The 23,129-nt window shown below is 42.0% G+C and overlaps 1 protein-coding gene across 2 annotated transcripts in view; it reads left to right on the top strand.

Moving 5' to 3' along the window:
* The window catches only part of LOC109925922 (synaptotagmin-6-like), a 277,783-nt gene that overhangs the window by 173,896 nt on the left and 80,758 nt on the right, over positions 1 to 23,129 (top strand). The window lies entirely within an intron of this gene.

Here is a 23,129-nt window from a genome sequence, read left to right as displayed (position 1 = left end):
TTTTGCTTAAAGAGATCAGTTGGTCATGCAAAGACACAAGCCTGCTGTACTATTCAATAAGCAGTTATTAAACTTATGTTGAATTTTGCCTTAAAGTATCTGAAGCATTGTAAACTGCAAGGCTATGGACCAGTAAGGGGGATTAGAATGTTCAGATGGCACAGACTTGATGAACTGAATGTCCTCTTTCCATTCTGTAACTTTCTTGTCAAGAAGCCCTGTTAAAAAGTGTCAGGACAGGCTTTCTACAGGAGTTGTAAAGCAATGTAAAACTTCTGCCCCTTTAAATTTTTGAATAAGGATGTCTGGAGTGCTAAAACAATTGCTTGCTGTTCTATTTTGTTAACAAAAGCCTGACAGTTTCCATTACTGGATTACTGGTTTTACGACCATCCATTTATCACAGTGAGGTGCCTGTCATTTACAATTTGATTGACACCTACAAATGGTTATACTTTGACATGGTGCAATGAATTCTAATGATTGCTGTTAAATGGGATTGTGCACTGTATGTGTTTTATAAGGTTTTATGCAATTGAAAGAATATAAATAGTATTTTTATGGATGAGTGCTTTCTTTCAACATAATGAACTGTGCAATAGACAGTTAAAGCTTTATTTAAGGGAACCTTACTTTATCCCTGTATTTTATGGCCAGTCAATTTTTCATGGATATTGGGTAACATGGAACGCTAGTTGTAAACTGTGAGGTGTAAGTGGTGGATGTGAGCACGGGGTGGATTGAGTTAGCAATAATTGGCATAAGGCTTACCAAGGGCTACAAGGTTTGATAGTGGGACATCCTCCTCACTACCTGTGATGTTGCCTCCCCAAACTTCTAATGTAGCCCACACGATTTCCCCCATCTCACCCCAGCTCCTGAACTGAAAATCCAGCAGCTGAGCAGTCATTTTTAAAAGTTGGCATCAAGGATTTGTCCAACTCTGTGCACCTGACTGACAAACAAAAACCCAGACCTCAGTGCAGCATTTCTTGTCCTTTCTCTGTGCTCTGATGGTGCTTTTTCCTGACACCGGTGCAAACTTAAATTATACAACTTACAATGTCTCCAATAGAATCCTTACAGAGCTAAATGCCCAGAGTTCCCAAGTAGGTTAACGTATGTAAAAATACAAATGGTAGAAGTGACTAGATGATGGAAACTCAGAACTAGAGAACCATCTCTCTGGGAATCACATTTTGACTGTGGTGTAAGTAATAAGACAAGTATTTGCCTTGTACACACTGAAGGTAAGACAGTTAGAACTTTTTCACCTTTTTATTCATGTATTTCATTAATTCTGGAATGTATGAATATGTAGCAACATTTCTCCATTACAAAAAAAAGTTGTTGGCAACTTCTAATATTGTGTGGCTCAGTCTGGAATGTTGTTTGATAAGGCTGCAGTGAAATACATTAAAACATTTTGCAACATTAAACACTCCGTTTAAACACAAGTTGCTTATCTCAGGGATTAATATTTGGTTGTTTTTGTTATGACTGTGGTTGGAGTAGTGCACTGTTTCCTTTTCTTGTCCTATTCCTCCACTGGTCACAACACTTCTTTTAATTTAACCAGGTTTGTGATATGGTCAATTCGATAGACCCCAGGCTGTGCCAGGCTCCAGATGAAGAACAAGTCAGCCAGGTTTCTTTAGTGAACAGCTAAACAACTGGTTGATTATTTTAAAAAAAACACAGATTATTTACAGAGATGGTAGGAACTGCTGATGCTGGAGAATCTGAGATTACAGATTATTTACAGTTTAGATTGTAAAATACACATACCTAACTTAAAAACAAACAGATAACACACAAGTTGGAAGAGAAATAAAAAAAACTCTGCAGAGTTTCAACTTTTAGCTACTTTGGTTAAGTAACAGTTAAATGCATTTTAAAAAGTCACATTGCCCCAAGTGGTGCTCTGATTCCCCAGTTATTCTCCTGCTGCTGGCTCTGGGATCTCTTCCTGGAATGGTTCTAATTTGTTGGGTTCCCTTTGTTTCTGATGGTGGGATAAATTCTAAGAAATCCTCTCTAGGAATCCTTCACATGTGGTAAAGATGAAAACTGGGGGATTCTCAGCTCATATGTTATGGAGAGGAGTTATAAAGAAAAAGATAGGGAGGAAAGAACTGCTGCTCTTCAAGCTGACCTCACATTCCCTCTCTATCAGTTCACAAATATAATTGTCATATCCTCCTCATGTTACCATGTGACCTCTCTTTGACAGATCTCCAGTCTGTATCAATCTAGTTAACTCCCTGCCCCTTGCAAACACAGCCTTTTTGCTATTGTATCCAGTGCCTTTGTTTAAAAGTTCAAAATATATTTATATAATCTTTCAAAAATACTTGAATAACATCTTTTCATAATAGTATTAAAATAGCAAATTTGACCAATCCCAACTGGTATTGGTTTCACAATTAAGAAATGGTTATGAGTCACATAATTTGCAGCTGTAGGACCAGGCAATATCAAACTAGGTTGCAGATTGTCCATTTGCGGGGCTAGTACGTCTCAACTGCATACAGGAGGAACACCGTCTAATCATGTCTTCTTAAGGAAGTAAGAAGTATCACCTTTCAAAGGCACAACGTTATCATAACAAAGGACAAAGAAATGGCGGAAGAACTGAATGGGTATTTTGCAGCAGTCTTCACAGTGGAAGACACTAGTAGCATAACCGAACTTCATGAGAGTCAGGGGTCGATGTGAGTGTGGTGACCATCACTGGGGAGAAGGGGATCCGGACTTGCTGATAAATCACCCGGACCAGATGGACTATACCCTAGAGTTTTGAAGGAGATAACTGAGGAGATTGTGGAGGCAATAGTGGTGATCCTTCAAGAATCACTGGAGTGAGAGAGGGTCCCAGAGGAATGGAAAGTGATTAAATTAACACCGCTGTTTAAGAAGGGAGGGAGGCAGGAGAAGGGAAATTGTAGGCCGGTTCGGCTGATCTCAGTCATTGGTACGATTTTAGAGTCCATTATTAAGGATGAGATTGTGGACTACTTGGAAATGCATGGTAAAATAGATCTGAGTCAGCACAGCTTCATCAAGGGGTTGTCATACCTGGCAAATCTGTTAGGATTCTTTGAGGAAGTAAGGAGCAAGTCAGACAAAGGAGAGACAGTGGACCCGGTCTGTTTGGATTTCCAGAAGGCTTTTGACAAGTTGCCACACAGGAGGATGCTAAATAAGAGAAGGGCCCATGGTGTTAAGGGAAAGATATTGGCATTGATAGGGGATTGGCTGGCTGGCAGAAGACAGAGAATGGGGATAAAAGGGGCTTTTTCAGGATGGCAGCCAGTGACTAGTGGGATCCCGCAGGGGTCCATGTTGGGACCACAACTATTAACATTATACATTAACAATCTGGACAAAGGAAATCAGGGTATTTTTGCTAAGTTTGCAGATGATACAAAGACTGGTAGAGGGACATATAGTGTTGAGTAAGTGGGGAGGGTGCAGAAGGACTGGACAGTTTAGGAGAGTGGGCAAAGAAGTGCTAGATTGAATGCAATGTGGGAAAGTTTGAGGTTATGAACTTCGGTAGGAAGAATAGAGCTGTAGACTATTTTCTAAAGGGGGAAAGACTTTAGTGATGTGAAGCACAAAGGGACTTAGGAGTGCTAGTTCAGGATTTTCTTAGTATTAACATGCAGTTATGAAGGCCAATGCAATCGGAGAATCCCTACAGTGTGGAAACAGGCCCTTCAGCCCAACAAGTCCACACTGACCCTACGAGCATCCCACCCAGATCCATTCCCCAAACCCACCTAATCTAATATCCCTGAACACTATGGGCAATTTAGCATGTCCAATTCACCTAGCCTGCGCATCTTTGGACTGTAGGAGGAAACTGGAGCACCTGGAAGAAACCCACGCAGATACAGGGAGAATGTGCAAACTCCACACAGACAGTCACCTGAGGGTGGAATCAAACCCGGGTTCCTGGCGCTGTGAGGCAGCAGGGCTAACCACTGAGACACCGTGCCACCCAGAATGCAATGTTAGCATTCATTTTGAGACGTTTAGAATACAAGAGCAGAGACGTACTGCTGAGGCTGTATAAGACCACATTTGGAATATTGTGAGAAGTTTTGGGCCCTTTTTGTAGGGAAGGATGCACTAGCATTGGAAGGAGTCCAGAGAAGTCCAAAAGAATAATCCTGAGAATGAAGGGTTTGTCATATGTCATACCTGGGTCTGTACCCGATGGAGTTTAGAAGGATGAAGAGGGATCTGACTACAGAGTACTGACACCGCCTTGATAGAGTAGACATGGAGATGATGTTTCCATTAGTAGAAAACAGTAGGACCCAAAGGCACAGCCTCAGAGTGAGTAGATGACCCTTTAGAACTGAGATGAAGAAGAATTTCTTCAGTCAGCAATTGGTGAATTTGTAGAACTCATTGCTGCAGAAGGCTGTGGGGGCCAAGTTATTGAATGTATTTAAGACAGTGATAAATAAGTTCTTGATTGGTCAAGAGTCAGGAGAAGGCAGGAGAATGGGGTTGAGAAACATATCAAATGGAGCAAACTCAATGGGTTGAAAGGCCTAATTCTGCTCCTATATCTTATGGTCTTCAGACCTTAAAATGAGCAGGCAATGGTCAGCAGAGTGAGTCCCTGACCTGCCTGTGCCATGGATAAAATCAGGAAGAAGGTCAGCATACTGCAAATGCTCAAGTTGAGTCAGCACTAATATATAGAAGATACAAGAATGCATAGAACTTACCATATATGGCAAGTTGTTCATAGTCCAAGTGGCATGTTATCATCACAACAGAAGGCAAATATATCAAGTTCAAACAAATGTGCAAATGCGTATCAGATTGTTCGAACCCCTCCCTTTCAGTGTGTAGCAGCCTGGCTGTTAATATTAATGTATGGAAGAACAATTTATTGTAGGCAGGAGGCACTTTGAAATTGGAGAGAGCATCTTACCCGCAAAATCAGTATTCATTAATGCACTGTGCTTGGAATGGTATGAATGAATTGGTATATGGGTGTTTATACATGGGAATTAACAAAGTAGCAGGCTTGTTTAAGCCAGATAAATGTAATAGCTCTGTTTGTGCCTTACTTTCTTATTAGAAGCAGCACTGAAGTGGGATATTTATGGGAGAAGATCCTCCTGCCATTTTAACATCATCTAGCTTAACTTATTGGCAATGCAGCTGTATGTAACATTGTAGATGCACAATAACATTACAAAATAATCTGTTGGCCAACTGAGGACAGATGTTCCATTGGAAGTTCTGTGCATAAATGTCTCAAAATCCTGAATGGTTCATAATTAGCAACTTGAGCAGCCGAAATAATAGGGTAATTGTAGTGTAAAGAGAATAAATGTGATAATGAGACGATGATGTTTATCATGTGTAACAGTGACATCTGCAGTCATGTGCAAGATGGAATAGTCTGTACGAGTGAGAAATGAAAGAACAGTGTAATATACAATAGTGAAATTAAAACAGCTCAGAAGATCTACTGCAGGCAGACAGTAAGGTGAAACTATTATAGGCCACAAATTTCCAGCAGTATACAAGTATAACTATCTCTCCAATCTACAGAATAAAACCCCAAGCCACAAACTTCGTAATAACACAAATCTGTAATGATGAAAGGTTCTCCAGTTTGTAGGCCAGCACTCAGTTGTGCCTCAGTTAGCAACATTGTAACCTCTGCCTCAGCAGGTTGTATGTCCAAGTTCCATTTTAGGGTTTGAACTCAAAGCTCAAAACTGACATAGTCGTGCAATACTGAGCAAGTAGTACATTATTGGTGTTGCCACTTTCAGATGAAATGTGAAAGAGTGGCATGATCTCATGTAGATACAAACAATCCCATGGCATTATTTTGAGGAAGAATGTGGGTGATAACCTATTGGCCTGGCCAATATTTATACCTCAATTGATATCACAGGAGCTGAGTATCTGGTCATTATTACATTGCTGTTTGAGGGAGCTTGCTGTCATCAAATTGGGTGCCATATTTTCTGCATTATATTACTGATTACAGTTCAGAAATACTTCCGCAGTTGTAAAACACTTTGGGATTTTTTGAAGTCAGAAAAGCCATTTTCCCTCTGCTTTAAAACTCCGAAGTAAAGTCAGACTGGACTTGAAAAGTTAACCCTGTTTCTGTCTCCAAAAATTCTGGCCAAACCTGCTGAGTTTCTTCAATATTCTCTGTGTTTATTTCAGATTTCCAGAATCTGCAGTATTTTGCTTTCATTCTAATGCCAGTAACCTCTTGGATGTGGAGTTGATATCTTTTCTGGGGACTGATCCTGCACTTTCAGGATGAGCTGATGCAGAGATCACTTGCTTCCTCAGATTAGATAGAAATATTTCAGAGCTACCAGCAGCTACCACACCACGGGGACCATGGTATTTTGAAATAGATTAATCTTGAGCGGGAACAATATCATTGTTGTATAAAAGCACAGTGGCACCATAAATGCCCCTGTTTGCATCAATGATTCTGAGGTGGAGATGGTCAAGAGGGTCACGTTCCTGGGAGTGTCGATCACCAACAATCTGTCCTGGTCCACTCACATTGACAACAACACCCCTACTTCCTCAGGAAGCTAAGGAAATTTGGTATATCCATATAGACTTACCGATTTTTATCGATGCACCAGAGAAAGCATCCTATCTGGATGCATCACAGCGTGCTATGGCAACTGCTCTTCCAAAGACTGCAAGAAATTACAGAGGATTGTGAACACGGCCCAATCCATAACGAAAAACCAGCCTTCCTTCCATTGAATTCATCTATACTTCCCACTGCCTTGGGGGAGCAACAATAATCAAAGATCCCCCCCATGCTAGTTATACTCTCTTCTACCGTCTTCCGTTGGGCAGAAGATATAGAAGTTTGAAGACACGTATGAACAGATTGAAGAATAGCCTCTTCCTTGCTGTGACAAAACTTTTGAATAGATCTCAAATGTTAATGTTGATCTCTCTCTGCACCTTCTCAGCAGCTGTAACACTGTATCCTGCACTCCGTTCTGTTACCCGAATGCACTTCCATAGTACAATCTGTCTGTAAAGCAAGTAAGGCAACACTTTTTATTGTACCTTGATGCATGTGACAGTAATAAATCAGATCAAATCAAATAATAACAGACAATCAACCTTTGACCCACACTCCTCCTCCTATTTCATATGATCTAAGAGAGAGTTGCATTGTCAGAAATGCTCTGTCTTTGCAATAGTCTGCTAAACTGAAAGCTACTCAGGATATGGGCTGCCCTTTTGTTCATCCTTAGTTGTTGTGTGCTTTCTAGTCTAATTTAAAAGGGATGCCTTAATTTAAAAATTGCTTCTGGAGTTGACGATGATCAGACAGATTCACCTCACCAAGGCAACCAATGAGGAGCTGAATTTTTATGAAAACTAGTTTTAGCAGTCTGCAACAGATTGACTTCATTTTGTTTCCACAACTTGCGCATGTTGAGTTCTGCACTGTGAGTTGCCCACTCAGCGGTATGACCAGTACACAATGAGACCACTCACAGCTTATGTTTGTGATTACTTTCCTGAACGAAGGAAGGTCCCATGACAATATTTGAAGCAGAGTAGACAGCCTCCTAGTATCTGAAGCAATAATTTACATGCAGTCAACACCACCAATAGCAGATTAACCAATCATTGCACTTAGTTTCTGGTTGCTGGTCAGTGGTGTTTGTGGGAATTGGTAGTTGTTTCTAATGAGGTCACAGCAGGAAGCATAGTTTAAAACAAAGAGATTGTAAGATTACAAACTAGGGCTACAATATGAAATGTAACCCCATTGAGAAAGACGTCTAAAAGCACAAATTCCTTTCATAATGTGTATTGTTGCACAGCACATTGAAGAGTAGGCTCCTCCATTTTGCTCCAGGTTGATGCGATCCACTTCCAACACTTTGGAAAGTTCAACACTTTGGGAGTTAGACATAAAATACTCTCACCTAGGGCCAAGGAAGAGATTCTTGGGCCCTGGTGCTTCATCTGTTTCTCGGCCCCAGCCCAGCGCTGGCCTCAAAAACGTACCCCTCAATCATGCAGGTTATTTTTGTCCCTTTAAAGATTTACCAATTTATTCATCACAATCACAGACAGTTTCAGTAAAATGGTAATGCCCATGTGGCCATAAAACCCTGTTGGCTTGTGGTTGCCAATGTTGTCCAGCATTAAAATTAAGAGCAGCAACAATATTAGTTTGTGTGGTCTACTAGCGATCCTCGCACAGCTATTAAACATACCAGAGTTCACAACTTTTATCCAAACTTCATTAATGTGACAAAAAAATGCTATTAGCATTTGATAAAGCCATGTAAATTAATTTTGCCAATTGCCTTATGAACATCTGTTCTACATTGCACCACTCACAGTGACAGTAAATTCATAAGTAATATGCTGCAGACGTAGGAAGCTTAAAATAACAAAAATGTTGGAAGAAAACTTGGCAGGTCAGGCAGCATCAGTGAAGCGAAGCAAATGTAAATCAAGGGCAAGCTCTGATACCAGTCCAGGCCCTGCTTGGGGTGGTCAGAGTCAGAATGTTCCATGTATAAGGGGTGTAGAGCTGAATGATGGATAGCACACCACTTATCCTGACTTCTTCTGCTCTATTTTGAGCAGTTTTCCCCTGGATTGAGAGAGAGACAGGTGTTAGGGAAGATGAAAGTGGATGGTGATAATACGGTGTGGAGCTGGAGGAACACAGCAGGCCAGACAACATCAGAGAAGCAGGAAAGCTGATGTTTCGAGTGGGGACCTTTCTTGTCCAGACCCAAAACGTCAGCTTTCCTGCTCCTCTGATGCTGCCTGGCCTGCTGTGTTCATCCAGCTCCACACCTTGTTATATCAGTCTCCAGCATCGGCAGTTCCCACTATCCCTGAAAGTGGATGGCACAGCTCTTACTTTTGGGGCAGGTGGGGAGGTGTCCCAAGAGAGTGAGTGGGCGGCACAGGGTTGGTGGTGTCGGGGGTCTCGGAGGGTGAGAATGAATGAGGGAGAAAGCTGCAAGTAGTAGTGAGTGTTAGAGTTGAGCCTTGATGGGAGGTTGGTACAGTGGTAGGGACAGAGTGAGCATGAGATATTGGAAAGGAGATGCTGACATTTACACTGGCAGAGTGAAGAGGACATTGACCTTCTTCCTACAGTGCTGGGAATTCCTCCATTCAGTTGAGACTGATTCAACCTGGTAGCAACACCCAAGCAGGCTGGCATGATGTGGCATTGTGGCATCCACTGCTGGTCCTGGGACAGGAGGAAGTCCCACAGGAAGGAGCATAGGAGCATAAGTCATCTCATATGGCAGGATCTCCAGGACCCTACCTGAAAAATCGGGTGCCTGTCTGCTATATCTGGGCAAATGTCAGAAACCATGGAGTCCAGCTCCGGAGGGACACTTTGTCCAATTGCACAACAGATTTGAAAGATGGTGCAGTTGTAAGTGAAGCTGGTGATTTCCCCCTATCTGCTGAGTGGTGACTTATTCTGAGAACAGTGGGTGGTAAGATGGGGCCGGAAGCAGATGTGAGAAATGCCATGGGGGTGTCATAGGTAATTAATGAAGTGAATGTGGTCCAACATGGCCCAGGGAGCTCTCTAGGTGTCGCGTGACAATTCCTTCAAAAAACTTGACACGACTCAAACTTAGCCAAAAGAAAATGTTGGATTCAGCCCATTATCTATCCATGGCATAGAAACCCCTCTTCATCCCTGTCAGTAAACCAGCACTTATTCCCCACTCCACAGCCAATGCTCACAGCCTCTTCATCCCTGTAAGACCAGATGACAAAGGCTTTGGGGGTGGGGAGGTTTCAATATCCAGGATTGGCTAGTAAAAACATGGAAACAGCATCTAAATTCCATTGGTCCTTTACAAATAACACCTCTTCTGGAAGAGAATACTATTTAATGATTGAATACTCCACAACTGAAAGATCACCCAAATCCTTCTCCACCGCTATCCCCCACCCCCTTCCCTCTTTCTCCCATTGTACCTACCCCTCCTTAGCTTTGGTTCAACCTCCGTTCTCTCTCTCCCCTTCAATAATAAATATCAAGCTCATTCTTCAGTGACATGGAGCAGAATCCCAGCAAAATATTACACTTTCAGCTATTGATGAGTTATCTGAACCACTGGGGTGCTCTGATTTCAGAAGCCTTTGGAAGTTTGTAACAAACTCATCACTATCCCTAGATAACCAAGACAAGGTGGTTTGAGCTGCCTTCTTGATTTGTTACAGACCATCTGCTACAGGTACATCCACATGCCATTTGCGGGGGAAGTCCAGGATTTTAACCCAATAAAAGTGAAGGAGTGATAGTATATTTTCAAGTCAGAATGATGTGCGGATTGGAGGGGACTTTGCAGGTGCTGGTGTCCCTATGTATCTGAGATAGTAGGAACTGCAGATGCTGGAGAATCTGAGATAACACAGTGTAGAGCTGGATGAACACAGCAGGCCAAGCAGCATCAGAGGAGCAGGAAGGCTGATGTTTTGGGCCTAGACCCTTCTTCCTATGTATCTGTTGTCTTTGTTCTTCTAAATGGAAGTGGTCATGAGTTTGGAAGGATCTACCTGAAGAACTTTGGTTAATTTCTGCAGTACATCTTGTATATGGTAAGCAGTGCTGCTACAGGGCATTGGTAGTGGAGTCAGAAACTATCTGACCATCGGAGTTCCTGGGCCAACATCTCTCTAACCTCCAGCCAGCTGTCAACAGGCACATGTAGCCCATAGAAAGCACTGAAAAGTCCATCCACAGTTCACAATGAACCTGTTACATTATTTATGTGACAACCTCTCCTTTAAGATGAACAGGAAATAAAAATTCAACAAAGGGAAAAAAATATAGTACTGAAGTTTGTTGAATTAAATGCTTCTTTCGTATTTTACTCTCTTACAATTTTGAGCATGAGCAGCTACAATTAGAAGCTGATTGGGTACCTTATAACTCCAAGCTTCTGTCTGGAGAGCTATTCCACAACTTCTATCAGATGGCATCGATGAAGAAGGCTACAGATTAAATGATGTGGAGCTGATGACATTGAAACTAACTCATGAAAATAATGAATAAATGTGAAAACAGTTAGTGAAATGGAAAACAGGCCGATCAGCCTTGGTGAAAAGGTGATATGTTCTGTCAATCATGGAACGAGTGATCAGAAAAATAAAGTCAAACAGGGTCCTGTTTCACTTCAATGATGCACAGCTTGAAATTAATAAAGGCAAATAATTTGCAGTTTCAGCAATATGTTAAAAAAAGATTGCATTGATCAACAAAGATTTGCCAATAGGCTATTTCACATGAGTCTGCGGTGACATTTGTGATTCTAGAAGTTAGCAAGTAGCAAGAATTTTCTCACTAAAACAAACTAGAATTCAAATGATTTTGTGATTTATCGTACAAGCCATTTACGAAGGGCAAACAATAAAAGTAAGTACAAGCAACAAGCTCCAAATATCCCGGTTTTCTGCTATTTTCATACATTAGGAAGATCCCATTAAACATCAGCCTGAAATTTCCGTTCCCTGTTTTTTTGGTAATTGGTTCAAAATGGCCCTGCAGAGGCATCAGAATTTATATTCCAGAAAGCCTCGTGATTAAAAAGATAACCAAATTAGATCCTAACTCTTTTGGGAGAATTTACTTGCAGAGATGTGCAATACAAACATTCACCTCTTAGGACAACAGCCACAGTTCTCAATGTAATCCTATTCATAAGAGCACCACTGAATCTCTGATTCATGTGTATAAATAAACACAATTAATATCAAATTAACAAGAGTAGGTGACCCTCTACCTTCTTGACCACTTTGATGATACAATGTGCTACGGATAAATTCAGATGTGGGATAAATTGCTGGAGTTATTGAGATGAAGAGCTTTCTGAAGTAAATAAGTCTGTGGAGTGATCACCAGTCCTTGGAATAACTGCTACAGATCTGACATTCAAAATCCAGCATCCTTGAAACTGAGATCATGTCAGATTTAAGATATTCCCGGGTTTTGAATGACCTGTTTTAAATCACAGATTTTCACAGTAGGGAATCTATAATAAGAAATTACTGTGTCCAAGAATATAACGAGTTTCATCAGCTCTGAACTTCTTAAACATGATCCCTATGTGCAACCGTAAACAGCTTTAATACAAGTTTGACAAAAATGAACATTTACAAGTTAAAGTGGATAATAGAAACAAGCAATGAAAGAGACCAAATGGGATTGATGTAACTTGTAACCCACATCATCATATCCCATAAAAAGGATCACTGCTGAACACTGGTAACTGAGGGTGCATGTTATTTGATGTAATCCCATACAAACTGACAGTATAAATTATATAAAAATTGCACATATTGAGCCATGCTCATTGAGAGAAGAAATGCCAAATTTTTGGATAATCCAATTTTCAGATTGCATCTATTGTGATTTATTTTGTTATAATTTTGCCTGCAAAACCTTTGCCAGCTGAATGTTTGTGAATAGATTGACAGAATTTGATACCCTGCCCCTACAACCACCTTCAGTCAGTTATTCTGAGTAGTTGATAGTATTTCCCATGTGAAATAGGCACACCAGTGTGTACCATTGGTATGAAGCATGTTATGGCCAAGTCAGAAAGGACAAACTGGATCCTCTCTTCGCAATCTCCTCAGTTAATTGCAGCATGGGTTTAAGTTCTTTCCAGCATCAGGCCATACATCTTTCCAATTAGAAATGCAGATAACTATTTTTGCTGTGAGCCAATCAGCAAGATCTCCTTTAGTCAAATAAGGAACAATTTATTGCATATTAAACCCGAGAAAAGTACTAAAAACACCATTTCTAGCATACAACTTTCATGCAAAAGCTTAAGGGAAGACACACCAGGTTTATGCAGCCTATCCTTATAAATTAATCCTTGAAACCCTGGTATCTTTTTGGTGAACCTATGTATGTCTCATTTCAGGTCAACGCATTTTTCCTAAGGTTTGGTAATCAAAATTATCTCAGAAGGGCTCTGACCATGGCATGGTGGCTCAGTGGTTAGCACTACTACCTTGCAGTGCCAGGGACATGGGTTCAATTCCACCCTTGGGTAACTATGTGGAGTTTGCACCTTCTTCCCCTGTCTTTGTGGGTTGCGTCCGGTGCTCTAGTTTCCTTACACAGTCCAAAGGTGTGCTGGTTAGGTGGATTGGCCATGCTAAATTGCCCAAAGCACCCAGGGATGTGCTGGTGAGGTGGATTCGCCATAGGAAGTGTAGAGGATAGGGTGGGATGCTTCGTGGAGGGTTGTTGGGGACTTGATACACTGAAAGGCCTGCTTCCACACAGTAGGGATTCTATGACAAAGATGCTGTACAACTCAAGCATAATTCCTTCAATTTTGACTTCCAAGCTTCTTGAATTGAAATCCAGTCTTTCACCAGGCCTTTTGCTTAGATCAATGCACTCTCCAGCACAGGAGAGTTCCTATTTGCTCCCTTTATCTGGGATGTCTAGATGGTATTAAATATAAGCCTGAATTCTCTGATGGATCTTGTTTTAATGATAAAAGAACCTCTTTAAGATTAGGTCACAATCAATATTAAAGCAATATACGTTGGAAAATCTAGTGTTTACTGAATAACATTTTTACTTTGCAATTATACAGTATTACTGGAACCGAGTCTTGATCAGATTTGAGTACACAAAAAGTATGAGATCCCACTTTTGCACGGCAACCACAGATCCTTGGCCTTGGTACTGCAATGTTGAATCAAGCTTAAAAAGACATGTCTCTGGACTTTCTGGACTCTTTGCAATTTGGGCAGAATTCTTCATTTATTGTTTGAAGTGTCTGAGTGTTTCACTTCCACACTCGAGAGATGTTGAAAATTGTCGAAGAATGCAGACACATAGTGCTCCTGTGGAGGTGGGGATGAAATTCCCAGCAACAGGAAAGAAGTCCCCTCAATAACCAACTCTGAGGTTCCAGCCACAGCTTTGCATACAACCCCAGTTTGTATCTTCACCATTGTTTGACCATACTTAGAAAAATCTAGGACTCCTGAATAATTACCCCACAGACGACCACTGTACTCTTTAAAGTTACAATTATTTTGGAACTCTTTGTTCTCAGTAAGACACCTGGCTGATGAATACCACACAATGAATACTATCTCTAGAGAAATAGAGAAACTCTGAAATAGTTTACTATTAAGCCATATATACATATATAAATATTTATATCTTCCCTGATGTGAATAATTAATTCATGCAGGAGTGATATGTTTGCTATTCCAGTGGAATAAATTGCATGTTTAGCATGCTGGAAAGCTTATTAGCTGCAATAACATTGGCAGCAGTTTACAATGGTAGAAACAAATACAGTCACAGGAGAGGCAATGTTAACAAATTAGCCATTTAACATACACTGGATGCTAGTCATGGTTGGACATAGAACATACTCTGAATTGACAGGCTACTTCTCATTCCTCTGGAGGGTGATGGGAAGGAACTTATGATTTTTTTTTGCATTTTTTTGTATGACAAATATATATATTAGAGCTTTCCCACTATATCTATCAGTTGCACTAAGCATGTCTCAAGAGAAAGGAAACTGCTTGAGATAGCTGTTGAGAAAGAAACAAAAATAGAAATTGCTGGAAAAGCTCAACAGGCCTGGTAGCATCCATGGAGAAAAATCAGAGTTAACTTTTAGTGTCTAGTGACCCTTCCTCATAACTGATGGTAGCTTGGAAGAGGTTGCTTTTTATGCAGAAGATAGGGAGGGATTAAGGAGTAAACAATAGGTAGAGAGGGATTAAGGAGTAAACAATAGGTAGAGATGCAGCCCAAATGGAGAGGTGAACATTTGGATAAAAGCCAACTTTTTCCTAGCTACCAACAACCTTGCAACATCATAAAGCACTTTATAATTAATGATGTAGGTTTGATGTGTAGGCATTGTTGTGATGTTGTGTTAGAATGATAGTTAAATCATTTATTTGCTCAAGTGTGCAATAATTCTCCAAATGGAAAAATACTGTTTGAGATTATAGCATTAGAGAGCTCCAATTTTTGTGAGTGAAAAAGAAGTAACACTGCAAGTCATTTGGCTTATTTGAGGCATAGTTGAATCAAATTGATCTCATTAATTAAGTTTTAGGTTTAAGTCCCATCAAACAAGAGTTAAAAGTTACTTCCGCATTGACTGGATCTCGTTTAGTTTAAAATTTTACACAGTGGGTTTTTTTCCTAAATGCACTGTAATACAGGTGCTGAAATTTATTCCATATCATATATCCTTTGACATCTATATCTTACTGACAACGAGTAACGCAGAGCTTCCTCCTAGTTCTGACAACCGTAGTTACAGCCAGGCAGCTGGCCAAATGATATGGTAGCTGCCAAACTCAGCTATGGCCTGACTGCACCTTTAGCTCACTGTGGCCAATACTGCAGCATTTTGAAACTAACTGCAGTGTTTGGGCTTGTATAAGAACTCTAGGGACTTGTAGCGTAGACATCAAAATGTGACTTGGTAGGGCAACTTCATTTTTAAAACTGCCAGGGTTCAAGTTATTGCAAATATCCTGTCAGTTCATCTGCAAACATCTCAAACATCACCATTCAGCATTATTACGAGATGTGCAAACTCATTACTGATGTGAGAGTCCATTATAGTAATGATGACAGTATTTTCCTCTTTTAAATTGCTGAATGATCATTTAGCGGCTGCTAATATCCAGGGGGATTTGGATTTTGCAAATGCTGTTAATTTCACTGAGAGGAGCGGAATGATCTGGGATAAGCAGAAGCACTATGACAAACAAGCATTGGTACTCCCATCCACCAGCAGTATGTTGTAACAGGATATCAAAAAGTTCCTCTTGTTAGCTCAGAAATGAAATGGAATGAATGAAGACTGGCTCAAAGGACGTTTCAGAGACCAAAGCTTAAATAACTCCATGCAGACCGGTATCCTGTCACCAAGTCTCCCTTTATTAACATGTGCACAGTACATGACATTAACCCACCTAGCTCAGAGCTGGTTCCTAGAGTGATCAGAACCCTTGACACTCCTATCAATAACAATATATCTGTCAGCCGGAATTCTCTGCTTAGCCCAGATTAACAGCCCCAATCAGGGAACTCATATTCTATGAGGTCCACCTGGATGACCTCATTACAATCACTACAAAGGCAAATCCAATTTTTCTCACAATCTAGTTTTCTTTTGGTCCCAATGCGGCAGTCCTGAAGGACAATTTTCACGAGTTCATTTAATCGAGACCAGGTTCCTCTTATGTTAAGCTGACAGGGGAATATTTTCTTTACATGAGACTAGCTAATGAAGACTGTTTGGAAGGAATATCTAGATCATCAGAACTATTCTGCTGTCATGATGCATTTCTTGAAGATTCTTCTCCCATCTTTCTATCTCACTATTTGTCCTTTAGACAAATGGTTGATAGAGACCATCCTCTTGATAGAGCTCCTTCCTACCCCAGAATGGGTGCCAGAAAACGAACTCCTCTTGTCCCATACCATACTTTTAGCCATGTGTCAATCCCTTGATCTGTCTGTTCTTATGCCACTTTTCACGCGGCCCAGCTCCGTCCAGAGATTAAGCAAAAAACCAAAGGAATGTAGATGCTGGAAATCAGAAACAAAAATAGAAATTGCTGGAGAAACTCAGCAGATCCAGCAGCATCTGTGGAGAGAAAGCAGAGTTAATCTTTCGGGTCCATTGAACCTTTTTCCAGAATTGATGGTGGCTGGGAAAATGAGCGGTATATTTGGTGAAAAAGGGCTAAGGGAAGAGGGGGAGCAGTAAATAACAGGTGGAGGTAAAGCCCAGACAGAGAGAACAGCAGCTGGACAAACAAAAGAATGGGTAAAAGTCAGCCTGGGGGAAATCAAGAGATCCAGAGATTATTACCCTCAAGATTCTGCTATTTTTAATGTCGAGCCTAACTCCTCTTATTCTTTAAGCAGAATCTCCTCCCTGTTCCTACATAGGTGGCACAGGGGCTCAGGGGTTAGCGCTGCTGCCTCACAGCACCAGGGACCCAGATTTGATTTCACCCTCGGACGACTGTCTGTGTGGAGTTTGCACATTCTTCCCGTGTCTGCATGGGGTTTCCTCCGGGTGCCCCAGCTTTCTCCTATAGTCCAAACATGCGCAGGTTAGTTGAATTGGCCATGCTAAATTGCTCATCGTGTTCAGGGATGCGCAGGTTACTTGGACTGGCCATGCTAAATTGCTCATAGAGTCCAGGGATGCGCAGGCTAGGTGGGTTAACCATGGTAAATGCAAGGTTACAGGGATGGTGCGTTCTGAATGGGATGCTCTTTGCTGGGTTGGTATGGACTTGAAAGGCCTGCTTCCACGCTGTAGGAATTCTATAATAGATCGACTGGATTTATACATTTTCTTTCTACAATTGGATTTACCCCTTCCCCTTTCACAAGGGGCGGCACGGTGGCTGAGTGGTTAGAACTGCTGCCTCACAACGCCAGGGACCTGGGTTCGAATCCAGCATCGGGTGACTGTCTGTGTGGAGTTTGCACATTCTCCCTATGTCTGCATGGGTTTGCTCCAGTTTCCTCCCACAGCCTAAAGATGTGCAGGTTAGGTAGATTGGCCATGGGAAATTGCCCACAGTGTTCAGGGATGTGCAGATTAGGTGGGTTATAGGGGGGTGGGTCTGGGTGGGATGCTCTGAGGGTCGGTGAGGGCTTGTTGGGCCAAAGGGCCTGTTTCCACACTGTAGGGATTCTAAAAAATAGCTGTCATATATCATGGTGATCAGAACCACACACATCATTTCAAGTGTGGTCTATCAAGACTTAACATAACTTCTCAGTAGGCTTCACACAGTCAGGAAGGAAGCTTACTTCCAGAGTGAGAAATAGCTCGAGTGAATATATAGTTTGGGGAATATGAGGGCAACATTTGAATGGAACTGGTAAATCTTTCTTTTCCTTCTCCATTTTATGAGTTTAAAATTCAATCATCTAGTTAAAAGGTTAACAAGGTAGCTGATACAGCTGACTGAGGGATAGTTATCAGTCAATCATTTGAAGCCTAAATAGGGCCTCAGTAGATGTTAGCGACTATTGAAACTTAACTTGTGTGAGTCAGCTCAGCTCTGTTTATGAAAGAGTCTGTTCAAAGCTCATGATCAGTAAGTTGTGCACAGTCAGGAAGGAGAGATCTCATCGAAGGTGAAACACAACCTGAGTGAGTATATAGTTTAGGGAATTTAGAGGCAATGTGGGAATTAGGTGCAGAGGGGAAGAGTTGCTTTTTGCTTCTGTTTTTTGGCTCATAATTTGTAAGTTTTTTTATATAACAAGTTAAATTGAAACCCGAGAGCAGGAGCCCAGCACAAAAGGATGACACCACAGGCAACGTGTAATTTAATTGGCTGGTGACAGTCAAATTAGTAGCTATCTATTATAGGTTACTTTCAGTTTCGAGGTAAACAGTGGGAAATATTTACAGTCTACAAACCAAAAGATGACAATGAAAAATAAAATTAAGAACTAGGTAATTAAAATAGAGAATAAAAACCAAAAGAACTGCAGGTGCTCTAAATCAGACACAAAAAGAGAAATTGCTGGAAAAGCTCAGCAGGTCTGGCGGCATCTGTGAAGAGAAATCAGAGTTAACATTTGGGTCCAGTGGGCCTTCCTCAGAACCTGCCAGACCTGCTGAATTAAAATAGAGAGGCAGGGCCAGGCCAAGTGCTGTGTCTGAAAGATGTGGGAGCTGGTAGACCCCATTGTGGTTCATAGTGACTACATCTGTATTAGTGCTGGTTGCTTGAGGAAATCCAGCTCAGAGTTGATGAGCTGGAGTCTGAGCTTCGAACACTGCAGCACAAAAGGGGGACAGTTACCTGAACACTGTGTTTCAGGAGGCATTCAGATCCCTGAGGTTAACTACCCTGAATTCAGTCAGTGGTCAGGAACAGGAGGGTGTGACTACGAGCGAGGCAGGTAGAGGGATTCAGGAGGTGGTGCTGAAGGAGCCTCAGCCTTTAACCTTGTCTGACAGGTTTGAGAGTCTTGTTTCCTGTGTGGACGAAAGTGGGGACTGTAAAGAGGATGAGCAAACTGACCATAGCACTATGGTATATGGAGCTATTCAAGAAGGGAGAGAAAAGTGTTGTAATTGGGGATAGTACAGTTAGGGGAATAGACACTGTCCTCTATGGCCAGGATTGAGGGTCCCAAAGGTTATGTTACCTGCCTGGTGCCCAGGTTCAGGATATTTCATCGGGGCTGCAGAGGGACTCGGAATGGGAGGGGAAAGATCCAGTTATCATGATCCATGTAGGTACTAATGATATCAGCAAGAGGAAAGAGGTTCTGCTGACGGAATATGAGCAGCTAGAGGCTAAAGTGAAAAGGAGAACCAAATAGATAATAATCTCTGGATTACACCCTGAGCCATGAGCAAATTGGCACAGGGTCAACAATATTTAAGAGGTAAACACGTGGGTCAAAGATTGGTGTAGGGGAAATGGATTTGAATTTGTGGGACTTGGCACCAATACAAGGGAAGGAGGGAGCTGTTTGACTTGGACAGGCTCTGCCTGAATCATGCTGGGACTAGAGTCCTGGCTAATCACAAAACAAGGGTTGTGGATAGGGCTTTAATCTAAATAGTGGGGTAGTAGATTCAGAAGTATGGAAAATTGTGAAAAAAGTTAAAGAGAGGGAGGGCTGAGTAGAGGTTATTAAAGTTTTTGAAACAACTAATAGGACAGAAAGTGTCAGGAATTTAACTTCAGGCACAGCAGATAAGGGGACAACTATGAGAAAGGGGGTCAGTCAAGGCAGAACTGAGGGTGCTGTACTTAAATGCACACAGTATATGAAACAAAGTAAATGAGCTTGTCGTGCACATTGAATTGGCAGTTACAATGTTGTGAGTATCACGGAGATATGGCTGTAAGGGCTCAGGGCCAAGAACTAAATATTCAAGTATACATGTCCTATCAGAAGGACAGGCAGATCGGCATAGGGGGGTGGGGAGTGCGAGTTTGACTTACTAGTAAGAAGTGAAATTTAATCAATAGCAAGAAGTGATAAAAAGTTGAAAGGCATAGAATCTGTGTGGCTAGAGTTGGGGAACTGCAAAGGGTAAAAGGCTCTGATTGTAGTTGTGTACAGACCTTTTAGCAGTACTCAGGAGGTTGGGAAGAAAATAAATCAGGAGATAGAAAAGGCACAGATGTAAGAAAGGCACAGAATTACAATAATGTGGTACTTCAAATGGAGGTAGACAGGAAAAGCAGGTTGGTAGAGAATCCCAAGAAAGGGAATTTGTGGAATGTCTAAGAGGTGTTTTTTTGGAGCAGCTTGTGGTAGAGCCCACAAGGGAACAGGCAGTTCTGGATTTGGTGATGTGTAATGAGGCAGACTTGATTGGAGAGCTTAATGTGAAGGAACCCCTGAGGGGCAGGTCATAATATGATAGAATTCACCCTGTAGTTTGAGAGGGAGAAGCTAGAATCAGATGTAACGGTATTACAATTAAGTAAAGGTAACAACAAAGACATGAGGGAGTAGCTGGCCAGAGTTGATTGGAATGGAAGCCCTTGTGGGGAATAGCAAAGGCAAGAGATTCTGGAGGTGATTTGGGAGGCACAGAAGGAGTTCACCCCAAGGAAGAAGAAAGATACTGAGGGTAGCCAAGGTAACGATGGCTGATAAGGGAAGTCAGGGACAGCATAAAAACAAAAGGATAAGCATACAATGTGGTGAAGGTTAATGAGAAACCAGAGGATTGGGAAGTCTTTAAAAATCAGCAGAGGATAATTTTTTAAAAAAGCAATAAAGGGAGAAAAGTTTAAATGTGTGTGTAAACTAGCTAGTGTTATAAAAGAGGATTGCAAGAGTTTCTTTTAGATATTTAAAAGGTAAGAGAAGCAAGAGCAGACAATGGACCACTGGAAAATGAGGCTGGAGAAGTGGTAATATGGCACAATAAAATGGCGGAGGACAGTGAAAGACACCAGCAGTATAGCAGAACTTCACGAGAGTCAGGCGGCAAAGGTGAGTGAGGTGATGGGAAGCTGAAAGGTCTGAAGGTGGACAAATCACCCGGATCAGATGAACTACACCCGAGAGTTCTGAAGGAAATAGTGAAGCTTGTGGAGGCTTTTATGGTGATCTTTTAGAAATTACTGGAGTCAGGGTGGGTCAGGGCACTGGAAAATGGTTAATGTAATGCCACTGTTTAAGAAGGGAGGGAGGCAGAATACAGGGAACCAAAGGCCGGTTACCCTGCCCTGGGTCATTGCTAAGATTTTGGAGTCTACTATGAAGGATGAGATTGCAGAGTACGTGGAGGTGCACTTTAAAAAAGGGCAGAATCAGCACGGCTTTGAGAAGGGGGCGTCATGTCTGACAAATCTGTCAGAATTCTTTGAGAAGATAACAAGCAAATTAGACAAAGGAGAGCTAGTGGATGTGATCTATTTGGATTTCCAGAAGGTCTTTGACAGGGTGCCACACAGGAGGCTGCTAAATAAGAGAAGACCTGAAGGTGTTAGGGGAAAGGTACTGGGATGGAAAGAGGGTTGGCTGACTGGCAGAAGGTGGAGAGTAAGATAAAGGGGTCTTTTTCAGGATGGCAGTCAGTGAGTAGTGGAAGACTGGAGAGATCTGCGTGGGGACCACAACTATTAACGTTACACGTTAATGATCTGGACGAAGGGACTAAGGATGTTGCTGCTACTTCTGCAGATGCCACAAAGACAGATGGAGGGACAAGTAGTGTTGAGGAAGCAGGGAAACAGCAGAAAAACTTGGACAGGCTAGGAGACTGGGCAAAAAAGTGGCAGATGAAATACAATGTGGGCAAGTGTGAGGTTATACACTTTGGTTGGAAAAATAGACGTGTAGTATATTTTCTAAATGGTGAAAAACTTCTGAAGCACAAAGGACTTAAGAGTTCTAGTTTGGGATTCTTTTAAGGTTAACATGTATGTTCTGTTAGCAGACCGGAAGGCAAATGCGATGTTAGCATTCACGTCAAGAGGGCTAGAATATAAAAGCAGATTTGTACCGCTGAAGCTGTATAAGGCTCTGGTCAGACCACATTTGGAATACGGTGAGCAGTTTTGGGCCCCATATCTAAGGAAGAATGTGCTAGCATTGGAGGGGATCCAGAGGAGGTTTATAAGAATGATCCTGGGGATGAAGGGTTTGCCATATGAGGAGTGATTGAGAACTCTGGGTCTGTACTTGATGGAGTTTAGAACGATGACACGATGGGAGGAATGTCATTTAAACTTACAGAATTTTGAGATGCCTGGATAGACTGGACGTGGAGAAGATATTTCTACTAGTAGGAAAGATTAGGACCCGAGGACATAGTCTCAGAGTGAAGGAACAACCCTTTAGAACTGAGATGGGGGTGAGGTTCTTCAGCCAGAGGGTGGTGAATGTGTGGAACTCATTGCTGCAGAGGGCTATAGAGGCCAGGTCGAGGAGAGTATTTATGACAGAGATAGATAGGTTCTTGATTGGTAAGGGGATCAAAGGTTAATGGGAAAAGGCAAGAGAATGGAGTTGAGAAACATATCGGCCATGATTGAATGGCAGAGCAGACCTGGGTCAAATGGCCGAATACTGTTCCTATATCTTATGGTCTCTACTTTTCAATCCTGCTCCTTTAAGAAATAAACCTTAAAACTTTGTTTGCTCTTTTTACAATCCTTTTTAATCTGCTTTGCTACTTTGTGATTTGTGTATCTCTACTCCATGATCTCTGTTCCTCTATCCCATTTGGATTCTTATTTTCCATGTAATATGAGCAGAGAGCAAAGAGAGTGGGAGCCGAGCTGGGAGGTGAGTTGCATCCGGAGCCTGGAGCGGGAGCAGAGAGAGTAGGGGCTGAGCTGGGAGCCGAGTCATGGGCCAGATTCCGGAGCATGAGCAGAGTGGGAGCCGACTCATGGGCCGGAGCCAGGAGCGGGAGCAGAGAGTGGGAGCCAAGTCATGGGCCGGAGTCCGAAGCAGGTGCAGAGAGAGTGGGAGCCGAGTCGTGGGCCGGAGCCCGGAGTGGGAGCAGAGAGAGTGGGAGCCGAGTTGCGCCCGGAGCCCGAAGCGG

The sequence above is a fragment of the Rhincodon typus genome, chromosome 25, assembly GCF_021869965.1.
Source record: "Rhincodon typus isolate 14 chromosome 25, sRhiTyp1.1, whole genome shotgun sequence".
In the NCBI taxonomy this organism is placed as follows: domain Eukaryota; kingdom Metazoa; phylum Chordata; class Chondrichthyes; order Orectolobiformes; family Rhincodontidae; genus Rhincodon; species Rhincodon typus.
Note: the sequence above shows the minus strand (reverse complement) of the source record. Positions and strands in the feature narration are given on the sequence as shown.